The sequence below is a fragment of the Myxine glutinosa genome, chromosome 7, assembly GCF_964187855.1.
Source record: "Myxine glutinosa chromosome 7, kmMyxGlut1.1, whole genome shotgun sequence".
Lineage (NCBI taxonomy): Eukaryota > Metazoa > Chordata > Myxini > Myxiniformes > Myxinidae > Myxine > Myxine glutinosa.
In genome coordinates this window covers 31,988,741-32,006,461 of record NC_136267.1, presented here as the reverse complement: position 1 = coordinate 32,006,461, position 17,721 = coordinate 31,988,741, and the positions used below count along the sequence as shown (strand labels likewise).

At 46.1% G+C, this 17,721-nt stretch overlaps 1 protein-coding gene across 1 annotated transcript in view; it reads right to left on the bottom strand.

The window, feature by feature from the left end:
• The window catches only part of LOC137431092 (protein ENTREP2-like), a 148,620-nt gene that overhangs the window by 47,788 nt on the left and 83,111 nt on the right, over positions 1-17,721 (bottom strand). Inside the window, exon 6 of the mRNA XM_078781393.1 lies at positions 10,579-10,620. The gene's annotated coding sequence lies outside the window, so the exon portion shown is untranslated. The remainder of the gene's footprint in view (positions 1-10,578; positions 10,621-17,721) is intronic.

Here is a 17,721-nt window from a genome sequence, read left to right as displayed (position 1 = left end):
AAAACTGCACGGTGAGGGGCAGTACAAAGACGCAACACTGGATGAGTTCAAATTGAAGAGAGTCCGATTCCACGCAAGTGCGACCTTGCCCACTCTCGGATTCGTTCCAATTGACAAACCGATCCTCACCGCATCGTATGAAGTTGCGTACCTGATCGCAAAGCAGGGCAAACTGCACACCGATGGCGAGACACTCATCAAACCGGCCGCATTGAAGATGACCAACATCATGCTGGGAAAAGCTGCTGAAAACAAGTTGTCTCTCGTTCCACTCTCAAATGACACCATCAGATGCAGAATCGATGACATGAGCGATGACATCCTCGCCCAGGTAGTTGCAGATTTAGTTGCGAGCCCGACGAAATTCAGCCTTCCACTTGACGAGACCACCGACGTTTCGAATTTGAGCCAGCTCATCTTATTTGTGCGTTATGTCAAAGGAGACGAGATCAAGGAAGACTTTTTGTTCTGCAAGCCTCTCGCAACAACAACGACGAAGGCAGCTGACGTGAAGAAGCTTGTGGACGACTTCTTCAGAAGCAACGGCCTCTCGTGGACATGGTGTCTGCAGTTTGCTCGGACGGAGCTCCAGCCATGCTGGGATGCAACTCCGGTTTTGGAGCACTGGTGAAGGCCGATGCACCACACATCATCGTCACGCACTGCGTCCTGCACAGACACGCGCTGGCATCAAAAACCCTGCCTCCAAAACTGGCCAATGTTGTGAAAATCGTTGTTGAAACTGTGAATTAAGTGTGAAGCCGTGGTCTGAATCATCGCATCTTCAAAGAGCTGTGCAATGAAATCGGCTCTGAATTCGAAGTCCTTCTCTACCACTCTAACGTTCGATGGTTATCACGAGGGAAGGTAGTGAGCCGTGTTTTTGCCTTGCGTGTAGAATTAGCCCTGTTTTTGCGAGAACACCAGCATTGCCATGCAACGCACTTCCAAGAGTCAGAGTTCATCCTCGCCTTGGCGTACTTGGCTGACATCTTTGACGCACTCAATCATCTCAATTGCCAGATGCAGGGCGGTGGAGTGAATGTCATCGAATCTGAAGAAAAGCTGAGCGCTTTCCGAAAGAAGATACCGTTGTGGAGGCGGCGAACAGAGAACGACAACTTCGCGAACTTTTCGCTACTGGACGAGTGCGTGAGCGGGATCGAAGATGAGTCTGAAGTTGGAGGCACTGCTGTACCGGGGGAGCTGAAGCAAGCGATTGCCACGCACTTGGATGAGCTGGGAAAGTCATTCGACGGCTACTTCCCCGACCAAGAGCAATACCCAGCATGGGTGCCGTTTACTTTCGACGTTGCAACGGCAGATGTCAATGACCAATACCTCGACGACCTCATCGAACTTCAGCAGAGCCAGACTCAACAACAACTCTTCAGCACAAAAACGCTCTCAACGTTTTGGTGCCGCCAAATGGAAGGGTATCATCCTCACATCACTAAAATTGCCCTTGAGATCCTCACGCCGTTCGTTACAACGTATCTCTGCGAGCATGCGTTTTCGAAACTGGTGGACATTAAAACAAAGAAAAGGAGCAGGCTTGCAAGCGAAAATGATTTGAAGGTGGCCCTTGCCAAAACAAAACCACGCATTTCCCAGATCACCTCCCAAAAAGAAGAACAGAAAACGCATTGAGATGTAATTCTTCTTAATTTTTTTTGTCAAATTTGAGGGGTTCCGCGCGAGTGTTCGGTGGGTTTCGTTAGGGTTCGGCGCCTTTAAAAAGGTTAAGAACCACTGCCATCCATTACAACATTTACATTACACCATTCCCTTTATCCATCCATTACACCATTCACTTCATCCATCCATTACACCATTTACATTGCACCATTCCCTTCATCCATCCATTACACACCATTCACTTCATCCATCCATTACACAATTTACATTACACAATTCACTTCATCCATCCATAACAACATTTACATTACACCATTCCCTTCATCCATCCATTACAACATTTACATTACACCATTCACTTCATCCATCCATTACACCATTTACATTGCACCATTCCCTTCATCCATCCATTACATCATTTGCAAGGATTTTTACTGCTGGGGAAAAATATATTATGGGTCAAATAGTAACTTCTGACTTTTAGTTACAGTCTGTAAAAGACGAATAAGGAGTGTGTGCGCTGCTATTCTGCTACCTTTCCATATCAGTACCAACCAACCTTCTGTAGCAAAGCTAGTCCACCCATTTGGAATGGAGTTGATCCATGGATGCATTTCTGGCTCAGTGTCCTTCATCAGCATGGAGTGAAATCTTCCAAAAAGTTGAATTGCAAGCTTACCATCTTACGCTTACCATTTGGTCTTAAATACCAAATTGATCACAAACAGTTAATACCGCAAATGCGAAGTGCATAAATTTTGCCAGGAAATTAAAGTAGAGATTAATAAATAAAAAAATCCCACAATGATAATGATGATGGTGTGAGTCGTCGCTTTTGAAGGATCTCTTAAAAATGGGTGGTGAGCAGGTGAGCAGATGCCAATGAAGGGAAGAACCTGCCTGCACAGAGAAGTGATTAAAGTGATAGAGGTGTGCTATCTTCTCCCTCTCTCTATACCTATGAGTATCGTTGGCTGCAGGTGCAGTAGATGCATGGTGATGTCTGATGCACATAGGCGCAGCAGACTGACCAGGTCGTCGGTATGATGACGGCTGTCCATGATGTCCAAAGTGGACATAGTTGTCTGCAGATGCTGCGCAGTGATGTCTAAATTGGTGCCACCACTGACTTCCATGGACGAAGGACGGCAACAGTGATGAGTTTGAGGTGAAGGTGGGAGTGCATCAGGGGTCGGTACTAAGTCCACTACTATTTGTAGCTGTGATGGAGGTGCTGGCTCAGAATGTAAAGGAGGGTTTACCGTGGGAGTTGTTGTATGCAGATGATCTGGTGTTGATTGCGGAAAGTATGGATAGACTGAAGGAAAAGATGAACACGTGGAAGGAATGTATGGAGACAAAAGGTCTGAAGGTGAATATCAGAAAGACGAAGGTGATGGCAAGTGGCAAAGCATGTGGTGAGGTGGAAAGAACTGGGAAGTGGCCCTGTGCTGTGTGTAGGAAGGGTGTCGGAGTGAACTCCATTCAGTGTACAATGTGCGCTGAGTGGGTTCATCAAAAATGTAGTGGTCTGAGAGGGTCATTAGCCAGTGTGGCAGCTACATTCAAATGTAAGGTGTGCACAGAGGGAGCTGCAGATGGAGGAAATGTTGAGTTGGATCTTGGAGATGGCGTGAAGCTGGAAGGTGTGAAAACATTTTGCTACCTCGGAGACATGCTGAATGGAGAAGGTGGATCAGACTCGGCAACGGTTGCTCGAGTGAGATGTGCATGGAAGAAGTTTCGGGAATTGAGTGGCGCGCTGATGAGGAGGGGAGTGTCGTTGAAGCTGAAGGGAAAGGTATATGCTGCATGTGTGAGAAGTGTTATGATTTATGGGAGCGAGACATGGGTAATGAACATAGAGCAGCAAAGAAGGTTGGAAAGGGTGGAAATGCGAATGGTTCGACGGATGTGCGGAGTATCGTTGAGAGAGAGGAAGACAAATGATGAATTGCGAAAGATGATGGGAATAGAGCCTGTGATTGATGCTGTGAAGAGGAACAGGTTGAGATGGTTTGGGCATGTGTTGAGGAAGGATGAAAGTGACTGGTTGAGAAGAGTGATGGAAATGAATGTAGAAGGAAGTAGAGGACGGGGAAGACCGAGAAAGACTTGGCTAAAGATGGTGGAAGAAGAAATGCGGGCAAGGGGGTTAACAAGGAGAGATGCAGAAAATAGGGCAAAATGGAGAAGCTTGTCATGGGGACCGCAAGGCTAACCCCCGCTCTAGTAGGGAAAATGGCCATTAAAATGCATGTTGTTGTATTTACATTTTGTAGTCCATAGTATAATTTAAATAAACATAAATGCAAATTTTGCATGTGGAAAAAGTAAGTACACCCCTACATTTATCACTACTTCAAATACCTAAAATTAGAATCAGGTGCACCAGCTCAGGTGCAAATGATTAGAACGTCATTAGAGAGGATCTTGGAGGAACCTGTCTTATTTAAATCTCAGACATTTCGTTTGGTTTGCTCTGTGTTGTTGAAGTGTGTGGCGTCACCATGCCTAGAACAAAAGAGCTCTCTGAGGCCTTGAGAAAGAAGGTTATAGATGCCTACGAGTCTGGGAAGGGATTTAAAAAGATCTACAAACAATTTGAAATCAAACATTCGACTGTCCGGAAGATCATCTACAAGTGGAGAAGATTCCAAACAACTGCCAACTTGTTCAGGCCAGGCCACCCCAGCAAGTTCAGCCCGAGAGCAGACCGCAAGATGCTGAAAGAAGTCTCTTAGAACCCCAGAATGCCATCACGGGACCTGCAGGTAGCTCTTGCCACTGTTGATGTCAAAGTGCACGAGTCTACCATGAGAAAGATGCTGCACAAATTTGATCTACATGGGAGGTGTGCCAGGAGGAAACCTTTGCTGTCCAGAAAGAACATCAGGGCAAGACTAAAGTTTGCCAATGAACACCTTGGCAAAGACCAGCAATTCTGGAACAATGTGCTCTGGACAGATGAGTCCAAGGTAGAGCTATTTGGCCACAGTACCAGAAGACATGTTTGGCGAAAACCAAAGATGGCATTTGACCACAAGAACCTGATACCAACTGTGAAGCATGGTGGTGGAAATATTATGGTTTGGGGCAGCTTTGATGCATCAGGGCCTGGGCAGCTCACCATCATAGAATCCACTATGAATTCTTCATTGTACCAGAGGGTGCTTGAGGATAATATGAGGCATCTGTCGGAAAGTTGAAGCTCAACCGAAGGTGGACCTTGCAACATGACAATTACCCTAAACATACCAGTAAATCCACCAAGGAATGGCTGAAAAGAAAGAAATGGAGGGTTCTGGAATGGCCAAGTCAAAGCCCGGATCTAAATCCCATCGAGATGTTGTGGGGGAATTTGAAACGAGCTGTGCATGCAAGAAACCCCTCAAACATCGCACAGCTGAAAGAATTCTGCATGGAGGAGTGGGCAAAAATTTCTCCCAGTCGATGTCAGAGACTGGTAGACAGTTATAAGGAACGCCGACTTGAGGTTGTTTCTGCCAAAGGGGGCAAAACCACCTATTAGAGCCAAGGGTGTACTTACTTTTTCCAAATGCGAAATTTGCATTTATGTTTATTTAAATTATACAATGGACTACAAAATGTAAATGTTTCATGATATTTGTTATATTATATCACCTTTATCTATCAATATTGTTGAAATTAAGATCAAATAGCTGTATGTTGAAATATGTTGAAAAAGTCAAAACTTTACATGGGGTGTACTTACTTTTTCACGTGACTGTATGTATGTGTGTGTGTGTGTGTGTGTGTGTGTGTGTGTGTGTGTGTGTGTGTGTGTGTGTGTGTGTGTGTGTGTGTGTGTGTATGTATGTATGTATGTATGTATGTATGTATGTATGTATGTATATATATATATATATATATATATATATATATATATATATATTGTTACAGACGCGGTTTTGGATGTTAGTTTACCGAGCGGTTTGGTATGACCGCGTCTGCACAGTTTACCCGATTCCACTCAAACGTTGACTAAGTCGCGCTATGCTAAATCAATGATGGAAAGGACACAACGGCTGGGTTAATTGACACGACACCAGGGGTACAGTTCTCAAGACCTCCGGAGGAGGATATAATATTTGTATGCAGAACGTTTTAGATTACACTGACAAGAGGTACAGCATAGAAAGGTGGGCACTTAAACACGGTCTTATCTTAGCCCCGACAGACCACAGATAAACGGGACAAGACTGACTCACACAGGGATTGATGGCAAGGAGGGGCAGGTAGTCGATGGCTCAAGGTGCACCTTGAGCTCAGGGGCAGAATCGACCCGGTCCGGTCCAGAGATGCGGGGAGGTATCGTCGCGCTGGAGGTGGCGTCTGTTTCTCCTCAAGCTGGGGGCGCATCTCACGTCACCTCCGGTAAGTGGCTGCGTATATCCAGCGGGGAGTGACACGCCCTCGGCTCGTTAGCTCCGCCCAGATGGAATCGGCCCGCCGCTTCTTATTGGGTGCGGGGGGGTTACCGGGCTCCGCCCTTGACGAGGAGCTGACAGTCAGCCCCTTCGTGGTAACCCCGTCGGAGCACATGGGCAATGGCGGCCAACCAAGCCGGAGTGAGGACGCCCACTCCCCGCACCGCCGCCGCCCCCGCTGTGGTTGTAGTTCCATGAGATGATGGGAGGATGCGGAGATGAGGTTGTGGGGAGGTATTGGGAGGTCCTAAACTCACTACTGGTGCCATACAATCACATTCTGGTGCAACGAAGAGTCAGAATTAATGGAAACGAGTCCTTAACTGACATAGACTAAGAATAACTAGCAAGATGTCCTATAGTTGTCTACGTGAGATGCGGTGAACCTGGGCACGACATTTAATGGGGGAAAAAGGGGAAGGTCGGGGCTACAGAGTGTTGTTTACAGACAATGGGACTAGGGAATGGGGGATTGGGGATAGTTGGGGAGTATTGGGGAAATAGGGGAATATTTACAAGCGGATATGGATGGAGGCCAAATCCCATATCCGCAACAATATATATATATATATATATATATATATATATATATATATATATATATATATATATATATATATATATATATATATATATATATATATATATATATATATATATATATATGTTTTTTAACTGACAGTCAATATTTGCAATTTGTTTTAATCCAGAAACATTTTGTTTACTGCTAACAACCCAGTGCTCATTTTATAAATACGCACACTCATTCACTAAAAAATAATATTATGAATTTGTTTTCTGCTCCCTGGGATCGGACGTTATGTCGTTTTTTTTCTTCAAGTTGCAAAATCCAATTCTCATTGAGTCATGAATAATGAATACAACACTGCAAAGGCCTAGTGCTACACATAACGCCGTAACAACGTCCCAGATGTAACACTCTCTTACAACACCACCATCTTATTAAATCCGTCATCCTGACACCTAGTGTTTGGAATTACCCCTCGCCTACGGACGTTCGATAGATTCAGATGTATAGGTCATGTTGCTCAATTTCCATCAGCGGTGGGATGGATTGAGTGCTGGATGACGTGCATGCCCATAGAAGCCTAGCCTATCACTATATGTAACGTCGTCATGACATCAAAGACAAAAATGTATGAAAGACAGAGGGACAGAAGGATGGAGGAGAAATCCGGCTACTTGAATATACAGATTACTGGCCGAAGTACCCAGCATTGCCTGGGAAAATTAATTAATGGCAATCACAAAATTAAATTAAATTAAATTAAATTAAAATTAAATGAAATATATATTTAAATATTTTCTACATGGCAATCACAAAACATATTACTCAATTACTCCTGGGAAAACACAGGGAGGGTATAAGAACTTACTCTTGGCCTGAACAAGGTGTTATAATAAACCTGTGTAAATAAAAAAAATTTAATAACAGTTGCACGTGAAACACTATACTAATTAAATATGTGTTGTTGACAACAAATCGCTGCATACAAACTCAACATACGATCTTCACAAAATATATTACTCGATTGATCACGAGAAAAAAACCCCCGGGCAGTGTATCAGCTCTAGACCCGATTGAGGCCTGAAGGCCAATTAGCTGATTTAAATTTTTTTTTTAATTTTTTTTTTTTTTTTTTATCCAAACATAGCCCTCGACATTCGCCTACATGAAAGAGTAGCTCAAGCAAATTTTGGTTGCTGTGGTTCCTGCAGGGTCCAAATGCATAAACGAACAAACAAATACACAAACTTTCTTTTTTATATACTAGTACACCCACTGATTACGGGAATGGCAGGGAGGGTTTTTCCTCTTTGGGGTATATAGATTACAGTTGATCTATGTTCCGGTCTCAAGAACATTGGGTGTGTGTTCATTTGCCAAGTTTGTTGTGGAGAGACCGCCAAGTGGTTTAAGCATTTGAGCAAGCATTGCATTCAAAACCGTTAAGGAACGGCTGGCTTGGCAAGCACAAGCTAGCTGCTTGGTAAATGAGCACACCCCGGTCTTCCTCCCTTTCAGTTTCGTATCAAACAGCAGGAGCGAGTTTCAAAAGTTCGCTATGAAAACTGCCATGGTGGCAGCACAAAGGGCCATGTTATTAACCCAAAATTTGTGGGTTATATAGAGTACAGTAGATCTTCGCTCAGTTCTGTAAGTAAACCTTACTTCACGGATGTCGGGATTCCTCCAAATTTCTTCATTTAGTGTTATATATAAAGGGCATTAGCGACTGTTTAAAAAGCTAAGCATACGTGTTTGTGGTTTGTTATATTTTTACTTCCTGTAGAAGCTCTTGCTCCCACGGAAACGCCATTATAACTATAAGGTATTTATACACGTTATCACTGCAGGAAAAACGCCTTAGGGAAGTGGGACATTATCATTAGTGTTAATATTGTTTTGTAATAACATTAACAATATGCGATTAGGTATCATTAATTTTGTTATTAAAAGCGTCTTTGGAAAAACGCCACTATAAATCTTCTTCTTTGGACAAATGCCACGATAAAGCTAACTTAACATTGATATACACCTCAACACCCAAGGCCATTGACAGCAATGGCGGGGAAACCCGCTCGGGGGAGAAAACCCCCTTGGGGAGGGGGGCAAATGAATGTGCTACAACCTTCATTATGTAACCCTTCATCATCCTGTCAAGTTTGGTTGAGATTGGATAAGTAAGGATCGAATGTATTGGCGTCAAAAATTCATCAGACAGACGGACAGACACTAAATGGTGTATTTTAGTATGATTAGACATGATAAGTTGCTATAACTCACTGCAGTTAAACCAGACATGAGTTGTGTCCTGCTCAGTATGTCTAAGGAATCTGCCGACTTTTAAGGAAAACCCTGCTATCGCTGGGCGACAGGAAGATACCTTGTTGCAAATAACCAGATCAGTGCTGATTTGTTTGAAATGTCACTGCATCGCTAATTAACCCCAAGTGCCTGCCTGATAGATGCTGAGAATATTGAATACCGAGCAAGGACCTGTCGGAATGGAAGCTCAACTCAGTAACATTGAGAGCGATTCAAGGACGATTCTGATAGCTCATCAGCAGGAAGAAAGAATGCAGGAAATACATTCTTTCACGTAATAAATATGAAGCATTGCATAAAACTCAAGAAAATATCTGTAGAATATCACAAACTGTCGAAGAAACCTCATGGGGATAATACCTCATCTTATTGCCGATCGATTGAGTGGTTCTTACATTATTGTGATGTTGGATAAGCCATAAAAAATATATTAAAATCAAAAAAAATTATCTTCAGGGTGTGGTGCACCAGAGCCAAAATGTTAACCTATATGACTTCAAAGATATTGCAGTAGCTGAGGTTGAAAGTCAGAAGCTGCAACTCATTTGCAGTCAACAAGGAACTAGTTTCGGTAATGTAACAATGGACTCGGCCTTTTGCAGGACTTGCAGGACAGCCTTCAGAGTTATGCACACGCTCGAAGCCCGGCTAGCCGAGGGTTGAATCTTGGCCTTCGGGTTTGAAGGCGGCCTGTGAAGTTGTAAGCTTTGAACTTTACATAACTTAGCATCCACATTTCTCCTTGTTTGAATGTCGGCCCAGCTATAAAATAAATAAGAAATGTCATCTTGCTGTTTCACAGGCAGGGCGAAGCATGAACATGTCTGCCATCCCTCACATGGACATTCAACTGGATGTCCCGTCTACTGGTATTAGGTGTTAAAGAGTTGGTAGGTGTTAAAGATCCCGCAATGTCTTCCGGAATGACTAGGCGAGCTATCGCTAGCACCCTGAACAAACTACAAATTCTTGCTCCAAGGTACAAGGGACAATGCCTCAGCAGTAATACCAGTAATTATGCAAACCAACAGCCATATGCAGCATACAAAATGATGACCCTTCCACATAGGCACACAATTTTGGATAAGTATAATGTCCATTCAATCGTATCAGGCTCTCCTACTCCCTCTGATTTACCATACTCTTCACAAAGTGTTATACTGGGTGGTATACCATTGCCTTGCCAGCAGTAGTTATGTCAGTAATTTTGAATTTGTTCATGGTGCCGGAAATTGCACGCCTACTGTTCACGAAGGACACCCTGGGGTCTTTAACATCCGTTTGATTGACGAATCACCAACCAGTGAAACAGCAGGATGGGAGTTCATAGCTGGGTCATGATTCAAACCCAGGCTAGACAGCTTAGAGGTGAGTATGCATACCTCTAGAACATCCTTTCAACCTGTCAGGTTCTCTATCACACTTCTAAGTTTCTTGATCTATGGCCTACACAGTGGCTTTCATCTAGTTATTGGAGCAATATCTGTATATATTTTCTTAAGAAGTGTGATCATAAGTATTCAGGAGACGTTTCAACACTATTTCCAGCGACGACCAAAACACTTGGTGGATATGGGGACGATATTGGATGAAACCGTATTACCATATCTCTTAATCCCCACACACAAACAGACTGACCTGTTGATGGTTTCTTCTCAACCGCACAGGGCATGCTGTCTCCTGTGAATAAGAAAACTGGATGAGTTTCAATGCAAAAAGCAGACCCAAAACATCCGTTTGTTGGTACACCAAGACAACTTGTCATATGGAAAGTGAAAACAATATTTTGAGAATCATCTTTAAGTTGAAACCATAGTAAAGAAAGTTGTACATCTTGATTTAAAATTATAAATGCACAATATCAACAAAATTATTGGTTAAAATTGGCCTTTTCGAATGTGGAGGTACACTAAACCTGATGGCTACCTAAATACGCCGGTCTACAGGAAAACAACCCACACCAACAGATTACTGGATTTTAATTCCTGCAAACCAATCTCCCAAAAACCCAGTGCAGCACGGACCTTGGCAGATCGGGCATGGACTGTGGCATCTTCCAAAGCCGATGCAATTAAATAAATCAGATTAGTTAGAGGAGTCTTGCTCAATGATTGGGGATAGCAAGGGGATACTCCATACCCTGAAAGGACCAAAACAGACAGAATGGAAGGAGCCAGACAACGCTTGGGCACCGTGTACTGCTGTACAACCCAGGCCTTTCAAAAGGATTGGCAAGATAGTACGCAGCACACGGATTGGTGTAGCCTACAAGCCTCCACGCACCATCTGCAATGTCATTTCAAAACTGAAGGACACAATATCAACTGGTGATAAAGCCAGAGTAATCTACCATTCGTCATGAAGACACTGTGACCAATTCTACATTGGTGAAACTGGAACAAATTTGAAACAAAGGCTAGATGAACATGATAGAGCAGTTAGGCTGGGAAAGATGACACAGTCAGCCATAGCACGTCATTCCTGACAATTGGGCCACAATTCTGACTTTGATGGGACCCGTGTCCGAGACACGACATCCACCAAATGACACAGATTGAAACTGGAAGCATTGCATGTGAAGAGCTGAGACGGTGGTCTAACTGGGCCATGGTGAACATAACCACACAATACATTGTCTGGGATCTCATACAAATGGCAAAAACTGGATGGTGCAAGCAGCTGGATAAGGTGAACAACAAACAACAACACTCGATCCCAAACACCACACCCACATGAGTACAACACCAAACTGAAAATCCAACAACCACACGACCTCTTTACATCCAACCCAGACAAGAAAGTACCCATGGTCGTACCCCAGAAACACAACACCAACACCAACAAAAACAAAAACTGGCCATCCTCAGAGAGCCTCCTCAGCGTCAAAGAGTCTGGCATTTCACTCAGACTGACTGGCATGGTCTTCAAGCAGCCATCAATCATCTGGACTGGTCTGCCATCTCTACTGCCTCTGACATCAACTCATCCTGGGAATTCTTCCAAAGTAAACTGCTCTCTATCATGCACAGATTTATCCCATCTCGTCTTCAGTTGTCATACCCTTCCTCCCGTCCATGGTACACTGAATATTGGGGTGAGGCAGTTGCCCTGAAACAACTTGCCTTTGCCTCTTGGAAGGGAAATCCAACTGAAGGCAATCTCAGTTCCTTCCACCAAGCTCGGAACAAGTGTGTGTCTACCCTCAGGAGAGCCAGGAAGCACTATCTCTCCACACTCAAGACTGAACTCTCAAACCTGTCTCCTTCCTCCAAATCCTGGTGGGGGCTGGTCAAATCTGTTTCTGGTGTTTGTTCCCCCTCCGTCCCCTCCCTTACCTCAAATGGCTACACAGCTAACTACGCACGTGAAAAAGCTGAATGTCTCAACCCTGTGTTTGCCTCAAAATCTTGTGTCCCAAACCAATCTCTCTTTGTACCTACCTTACCCAGTCCAACCCAGCTGCTCCTGGACTCTGTGCCCTTCTCTCCTGACAAGGTGGAGAAGTTTCTGTCAAACCTCGACTCTGATTCTGCAACTGGACCAGACGGCATCAGCCCACGGGTTCTAAAATCCTGCTCTGCCGCTCTTTCGCTCAAGGTCATCTGCCATCAGCTTGGAAATCAGCCAACATTACTGCTTTACACAAAAAAGGTGCAAAAACAGATCCTTGCAACTAAAGACCAATCAGCCTGCTCCCAATTATCAGCAAAGTCATGGAATGCATCATTGCTTCGGATATCAAATCCTTCTTCTTCTCCAATGGCTTGATCTCACACCAGGTCACTCTACTCTGGACATGCTGCTTCTGCTGTCTCAACAATGGATGGAGGTCCTCAATGCCAACCAGGAAATCAGACCTGTCTCCCTTGACATATCACGTGCCTTCGATACAGTATGGCACCCGACTCTGCTCACCAAACTCTCCTCCGATGGTATCCATGGAAATCTCCACGCATGGCTGGCGGACTTCCTCTCTGGTCGTAGTCAAGGTGTGGCCCTGAATGGATTTCTCTCATCTCCCCTTCCTGTTCAGGCTGGAGTTCCCCAAGGCAGTGTTCTGGGCCCTGTGCTTTTTCTGGTCTTCATCAATGATCTTTCTGACTCTGAAAAATCCTCTCGAATCTCTTTGCTGATGACTCCACACTCTGCCGCTCCATTCCTCATATCTCAGATCGGCAGTCTGCAGCCTCCTCACTCTCTGCAGACCTGGACAAAATTACAGGCTGGTCAAACAAGTGGAACGTGTCTTTCAATCCTGACAAATCTCACACTCTTACTATGTCTCTCCGAAAAGACCGACTGGACAACCCTCCCATCTACTTTCTCAACAATCCTCTCCAAGAAGTTCTGTCACTCAAGCTTTTGGGTCTCACTTTCTGCCATGATCTTTCCTGGGAAAACCACATTTCAAATCTTGCCTCCAAAACCAGTGGCCGACTGGGCATCCTCCGTTGTGCGAAGTCCTTTCTTGGCACACCTGAGCTCTTCACCACATACAAGGCTTTCATCCGCAGCTCAATAGAATACTGCTCTCCCCTCTGGGCTGGTGATCCTGCCTCAAACCGAGCTCGGCTTCACACTGTTGAAACCAACACTTTCAGAATCATTGGAATCTCCCGTGATGAAGCAGATTGTGAGGGCCTTTCACTCACTCAGCGCAGGCAGGTAGGTGGTCTTTCTGTCTTCGACCGACTCCTATCCGGCCTAGCTCCACCAGCTCTATCTGTGCTCTGTCCCCCAAATATTCCTGCAGGACGGACAAGATCTGCCAGCAACACTCTTCTGGTGAAATTGCCAAAATCAAGACTCTCTGCTCACCTTCATTCTTTCATTCCTCTTTACTCCCACCCCTGGAACAAACTCCCGCACTCTCTTCAATCCCACTCCTGTCTCCAGGTCTTTAAAACAGCTGTTCACCACCATCTCTTATCCCCGCCCCCATCCAAACCCTTGATCTTTTCTATCCCCGTAAATTCACCCCAGATCCACCTTTTTGAAATACCAACTTATTTTCCTGGAAGTCCTGGAGCAGTGTACATTTGTTTTATATCTCACCCCCCCCCCCCCCCACTCCCATGCCTCCTTCCTCCAAGCCCTTTCCCTCCCACAGATCTCCCGATGTCCCTGTTCTCTGCTGTTGTACTTGTGTGCTTCCCTCTCTCTCCCCATCTTGTCTCACACTCGCTTTATTGTATGTTTTGTGTCGGTTTTTTTTTTTTGTGAATAATGTTAGCTCTTACAAGAGCCTCGATCGTGTATACAAAATATATATATATACAGTGGAACCTTGACTTACGAGTTTAATTCGTTCCGTGACCGAGCTCGTAACTCAAATTGCTCGTATCTCAAATCAAATTTCCCCATTGAAATGCATTGAAATGCTATTAATCCGTTCCAGCCCGCCAAAAACCACACCAATTTTTTTAAAAATATACAGTATATATAAAAATATCTCGCGCTTTATATTTCACCTGTATGCAGCATACAAGTTGGCAGGATGGCCTGGACTGGAGGTACGCACACTTGACTCTAAAGTCTAAACTGTCCAGCCTGGGTTTGAATCCCGACCCAGCTATAACCTGTCATGGGTGAATCACAGGCAGGGTGATTCATCAATGGGTGTACCGCTAAACTGGGCGCCCCGTTTGCGTCCCATTAGTTGTTGGATGTTAAGGATCTCACCGTGTTTTCCACAAAGAGAAGGCGAGCTATCGCCGGCATTCTGAACAAGTTGTGGCCTGGCATGCTCTTCTCCTCTGCCGTTATATACGTCCTCCTCGGCACCTCGCTCATGTTTTTCGACGATTGCGTGTTTTATATCCAAGCACAAGTTTTATATAAAACACGACGATTGCGTGTTTTATATCCACAAGTTGTGGCCTGGCATGCTCTTCTCCTCTGCCGTTATATACGTCCTCCTCGACACCTCGCTCATGTTTTTCGACGATTGCGTGTTTTATATCCAAGCACATCATCCTCTTCTTCTTCTCAGCACTGCACTTGCCACTCACTTTCTTAGGCCCCATGGTTAAAACTAAGAAATTTTCCGAAATAAGCAAAATGCGAAAACAAAAATGCAGCGCTATACGACAGAGATACGTACTGTACTTGCACGGCAAGATAACCACGTGACCAGAACCCACCTGGCGGCGTAAACTCGAAATAACCAAAATGAATGCGAAAACAAAAATGCAGCGCTATACGACAGAGATACTGTACTTGCACGGCAAGATAACCACGTGACCGGGTGGCGAAAGCTCGTAACTCGGATCTCGGCTCGCATCTCAAAGCAATAAACCGCCCGAGCGACGGCTCGTATCTCGAAAAACTCGTAAGTTGGGGCACTCGTAAGTCAAGGTTCCACTGTATATATATATATATATATATATATATATATATATATATATATATATATATATATATATATATATATATATATATATATATACATACGAGCAGAAGTACCCGGCATTGCCGGGCGGGGAGGGGAATGGGGGGGAGGGGAGAAGAGTGGGAGGGGGAGGGGGGGAGAGGGGAGGAGAGGGGGGGATGGGGACAGGGGAGAAGAGGGGGGGATGGGGAGGGTGAGGGATGGGAGGGGGTGGGAGGGCGGAGGGGTGGGAGGAGGAGAGGGGGGAGGGGAGGGAGGAGGGGAGGAGGGAGGGGGGAGGGGGAGGAGAGGGGGGGAAGGGGGAGTGGGGAATGGGGGTGGGGGGAAGGGGGAGGGGGAAGGGGGGAGGGGGGAGGGGGGAAGGGGGGAGGTGGGAGGGGGAAGGGGGAGGGGGGAGGGAAGAGGGGGGGAGGGGAGAGGGAAGAGGGGGGGATGGGGAGGGTGAGGGATGGGAGGGTGAGGGATGGGAGGGGGTGGGATGGGGGAGGGGGAGGGGGAGGGGGGATGGGGAGGGGGAGGGGGGAGGGGGGCCCGGCAGAAATACCCGGCATTGCTGGGCGGGGGAGGGGAGGGGAGGGGGGAGGGAGGGGAACGGGGGGGGGAGGGGAGAAGAGGGGGGGGAGGGGAGAAGGGTGGGGGAGGGGAGGGGGGAAAAGGGAGGGGGAGGGGAGAAAGGAGGGGGTAGGCTGGAGGGGGAAGGGAGGGGGAGGGGAAGGGGGAGGGGAGGGGGAGGGGGAGGGGGGAGGGGGAAAGGGAGGGGGAGGGGGTGGGGGAGGGGGAAAGGGAGGGGGAGGGGGAGGGGGAGGGGGAAAGGGAGGGGGAGGGGGGAAATGGAGGGGGAGGGGAGAAGGGGAGGGGGAGGGGAGGGGAGAAGGGGAGGGGGAGGGGAGAAGGGGAGGGGGTAGGGTGGAGGGGTAGGGTGGAGGGGGAAGGGAAGGGGGGATGGAGGGGGGAGGGGGAAGGGGGAGGGAAGGGGATGGCCAGTCAACAATGACGTTGCAGTTCTCATGGTCGGAGAGCAGCACAACAATCGGACATAGTCCTGCATATTCGCAACAGCACGAAGCGGATTTTGGAGACTCACCGATCCTGTGACGTCCTCCAGTACCAGCGTTGCCGGGCGGGGAAGGGGAGACCCGTACATTCCCAACCCGTACATTCCCAACCCGTACATTCGCCCTCTCGACTCAAGCTCACTCGGACAAAAGCCTCGCACAAATTACACCGTGAAGGCCCAATGGTCATGTCCTATGCCACAAATCACGGGCGCACTGAATTGAAAATATATAGAACGCTCATACTCCGTGAAAAGTGAAGCCGCCGTGTCGCCATCTTGGTCAGCACGACTCGACCAACTCGCTTCGCGGATCTCGTTTTGTGCGGCAAGAAACTGCTCCAATCGGTTACGGAAGGGTTGTGGAAAGACGTTTCACAGCTGTTTCAAAGACATTTAATTCATGTCGCACAAAATCGATACAAAACACGATCGCATAAAAGGTGAAGTGACGTGTGACGGGATGGAACATCACGTGATCGCTCTGAGCGAATCAGCGAGCTGATCTGGAACCGGCTGAGATTAGCGGGTACTTCGCTGAAATGCGCTGAGGTAAATATGAATAAAAAATATGGATCGTCAAATATTTTGAGTTCGGCCATGTTCGTCCCACGCTCAGTGGCCATGTCTGTGTCAAATATCAAGCACGTAAGCCTCTCCGTTTAGGAGTCTATCGGTAACATTACACACACACACACACACACACACACACACACACACACACACACACACACACACACACACACACACACACACACACACACACACACACACACACACACACACACAAACTGTGTTTGATATATACTAGGGCATTGCCCGTACTATATCTATATCTAAAATTATATCCCCCCCCCCTCTATTTACATGAAATGGTTTGGTCCAAAGCGAACGGCTTCCGGAGTTTGGTAAAGAAATCGCCATCGCGTGCACAAACGCGCAGGAAAGCGAATGAATCGCAAATTCGTTTTTATTAGTTTTAAAACATAGTTTAACGCCAACATAGTTTGCAAACGTGAAATAAATGAATACGCTCTCAAATGTGCCATCCGAGGCAGAGTGTGTCCGCCACGTTCGGCACACGCGATAGTTCGCTGCTCTCTGATTGGTTGAATCGTTTTTTGGACATAGCTCGGTAAGTAATTGTCCGATTAATATGAAACCTTGAAAAGGCACATCCTCGGGTCCCCAGCAATATACCTGGCAAGTTAAAAGTATATCGGACCCGTGGTTGTCGAGAAACAGCGGTCACAGACAAACAAACGTACAAACGTACAAACGTACAAACGTACAAACAGAGATTACTGGAATTATAGATAGATACAGATATATATAT